The following is a 4,201-nucleotide window of genomic DNA, read 5'->3' on the forward strand; positions in this document are numbered from 1 at the left end:
TGCAAACAGTGAGCATGTGTACAGTTTTCTTTAAAACAGGTGCACATTTTGGAGACTGGGAAAACACACTAACACAGGTAAATTCCTCTTTGGAAAGTCTGATGATGTCACCATCCTACAAATACAGCAGGAGAAAAAGAACTAGCCAATAAAGCAAATATCACACTGTGTTAATGCATCTCTCTCTTGTTACATAACTAAGTTATGTAGGAGTTTGAATCCTGCAAACAGTGAATATATATACAGTTTCCTTTGAGAGGAGTGCACATTTTGGAGACTGGGAAAACACACTAACAGAGGTACATTCCTCTTTGGAAAGTCTGATGATGACATCAGCCAGGGAAACCAGCCAGTAAAGCAAATATCATGCCGTGTTAATGCGTCTCTCTTTAGTATCATAATGTAGTTATGTAGGAGTTTGAATCCTGCAAACAGTGAGTGTGTGTGTGTGTGTGTGTGGGGGGTGTATATGTACAGTTTCATTTGAGAGGAGTGCACATTTTGTTTACTGGGAAAACACACTAACAGAGGTACATTCCTCTTTGGAAAGTCTGATGATGTCACCATTCTACAAATACAGCAGGAGAAGGGAAACCAGCCAGTAAAGCAAATAGTGTGCCATGCTAATGCGTCTCTCTCTAGTATCATAATTATATAGGGTTTGAATCCTGCAAAAAGTGAGGGGGTGTGTATGTGTGCAGTTTCCTTTGAGAGGAGTGCACATTTTGGAGACTGGGAAAACACACTAACAGAGGTACATTCCTCTTTGGAAAGTCTGATGATGTCACCATCCTACAAATACAGCAGGAGAAAAGAAACCAAAAGCAAATAGCACGCCGTGTTAATGAGTATCTCTCTTGTATCGTAACATAGTTATGTAGGGGTTTAAATCCTGCAAACAGTGAGTATGTGTACAGTTTTCTTTGAGAGGAGTGCACATTTTGTTTACTGGGAAAACACACTAACAGAGGTACATTCCTCTTTGGAAAGTCTGATGATGTCACCATTCTACAAATACAGCAGGAGAAGGGAAACCAGCCAGTAAAGCAAATAGTGTGCCATGCTAATGCGTCTCTCTCTAGTATCATAATTATATAGGGTTTGAATCCTGCAAAAAGTGAGGGGGTGTGTATGTGTGCAGTTTCCTTTGAGAGGAGTGCACATTTTGGAGACTGGGAAAACACACTAACAGAGGTACATTCCTCTTTTGAAAGTCTGATGATGTCACCATCCTACAAATACAGCAGGAGAAAAGAAACCAAAAGCAAATAGCACGCCGTGTTAATGAGTATCTCTCTTGTATCGTAACATAGTTATGTAGGGGTTTAAATCCTGCAAACAGTGAGTATGTGTACAGTTTTCTTTGAGAGGAATGCACATATTTGAGACTGGGAAAACACACTAACAGAGGTACATTCCTCTTTTGAAAGTCTGATGATGTCACCATTCTACAAATACAGCAGGAGAAGAGAAACCAACCAATAAAGCAAGTAGTGTACCATGTTAATGCTTCTCTCTCTCTAGTATCATCACATAGTAAAGCAAATAGCGCACCATGTTAATGCATCTCTCTCTAATGCCCTAACATAGTTATGTAGGTATAAATGTAGAGTTAACAGTCCATCGGATTAGCACACTTGTACCCCAATAAATGCAATAAGTCAGAAAAAACGAGCAGGTACTTGTGTGCGAAGTGGGTACAAAGTTCGTCACAGGCTTCCTGTAAAAAAATCCAATATCCAAATAGAATCGATGTAATACCAGTATAAAATCAAGTCCGTTTATTAATAATCAGCGAACAGAACATTAATAAAGATGAGCGCTTTCACTAACACTTAGCTTCTTCAGATCTTATGTAAAATGATATAAATCCACCCTTTTATATAGTGCTAACATTTTTCGTTAATTGAGCAAACTGCAAACAATTAAGTAATTATATAAAACAAATCTGGGCTATGCTAAAAAATGCCATTTGTAAAAGCTCAAGTACACTTCAGAAAGGAATCATCGGCATCAACCATTAAATATAACAGTTCTTTTGTAACATACAGCCGAAGCATATAGTAAATGCATTTAAATATTTCATTGTTAAAATATTACAACTATACCCAAGAAGCATCCAATAAAAAGTATTAAAAACTAATTATGTTATATTATTGTGTACGAAAAATAAATATATGTGTATGTTAAAAATGTATATTTACACCAGAATTATGTGCGTATTTCTCTAATGGGTGTGTGTATATATGTGACCGCTACATGAATAAATTAATGTATAAATCTGTATGTAAAGTAAATGTAGTGTAATAAATGTAATATATGTAGTAAACATAATAGATATATATATATAAGTGATCAAAGTATATATATTAATCTGTATGTATAAAATCAATTAATGAATATGTATGAATAAATATAATAATTAAAATATTAAATGTAGTGAATGAAATAAATATATGTCGTATATATGTATAATTAAATTGATAAAACACAATATGAAATATGATATATGTTAAAATATATATGAATAAATATTATAATGAGATTGTATATATATATATATATATATATATATATATATAAAACGTAAAATGTGTGTGTATGAATACTATGTGTATGTATATATTAATGGTCTATATATAAATCTGTATGTATGATTGAATATATGTATATATCACAATCAATTAATATAAATGTATGCGTCTATAAATAAATAAATAAATAAATATGATGTAGATGAAATGGGTATATTATGTTGATGAATTGTAGAGGAATATATATAAATATTAAATATTAAAACTGGTCCTAGGTGATAGAAATGGCAATGTGAATGTATATATATAAAAAACGTATAATTATATATATGTATGAACACCATGTATATAAAAAGGGGATATTGTGCTAATAAATATAAGTAATGAGCAAATGTATGAGAATGTAAACAGCTTGACTGATATAAAATATATGTGTAAAAATAATGATAATGGAGCATTGACGCGTTAAAACAAGTGGTAATGAATATAAATGAATGTAGTATGGAAATATAAAGTTAAATTTAATAAATAGTAGTAGATTAGCCTACATATGGCATCTATTATTTAATATGTCTGCGTTGTCTTAGGTATGGCTTGATCGAAGCTCTTTCATTCAGACCATAACCCTTATCTGCCCTCAATAAAATTATCCAACCACTTTCTTTACCTTCTGTGTAGCATCTCACATTTCCTCCCCTTACATTTGGCATTATCACTTCTAAAACTCTGAATGTAAACGTATGTTGATCCCCTGCTTCTAAAACATGTTTTGCCAAAGCATTATTGATATTTTTCTTTCTGATATTATAGCAGTGTTCCATTATCCTATCTTGTAGGCACCGGTTAGTTTTGCCTACGTAGAAAGATGAACAAATGGAGCAGACTGCTAGATATACGACATGGCATGTCATGCAATTGGCATTGGCATTAATAATACATTTTTTATTAGAGTCTGGATGTATAAATATGGGATTAGTGTTTATTAATGAACAGAAATTACAGTGGCCACAAGGCTTAGTACAGTTTGCAGTACTTGTGTCCTTTTTGGTTGTATTATAACATAAAATCCTTTTAAGATTCATCTTGTTCCTATACAGGAACATTGGTTTCTCACCCACTATTTTCTTAATATTATCATCAATTGTTAAAATATCCCAATATTTACCAATAATGGACATAATCGCATTATTGTCTCTAGTAAAGTAGGTGGAGAATTTAACCTTATTTGAATTAATATTAGAATTCATATTTCCTGCAATAGCAGGTCCAAAATAAGGTGCACCTTTTGTTCCTCGTACATCAGATGTTATCTGTAGATGTTCTTCAATTTCATTTAATTTATAACCTCTTGCCAATAGCTGATTTTTCAAATCATTCAAATCCCTTTCTAGGCCTACGTCATTGGAATTCATTCTAGACATCCTTAGTGCCTGTCCTTTCATAATATTTTTAAAAACATATGTTGGATGCATGCTAGATCTAAATAATAACATGTTCCAATGGCAGCTCTTTCTAAAAATTCCTGTATTAATAATCCCACAAGGCAGTTTCTCAATAAATAAATCTAGGAAATCAATTTTGGTCATACTGTATTGTATTGTAAACTTAAGACACTCAGTTAAATGATTGATAACCAAAGTAAAATCTTGTAAATCATTCACATTTCC

Source organism: Protopterus annectens, chromosome 8.part0, assembly GCF_019279795.1.
Source record: "Protopterus annectens isolate FY-2018-M chromosome 8.part0, PAN1.0, whole genome shotgun sequence".
Lineage (NCBI taxonomy): Eukaryota > Metazoa > Chordata > Ceratodontiformes > Protopteridae > Protopterus > Protopterus annectens.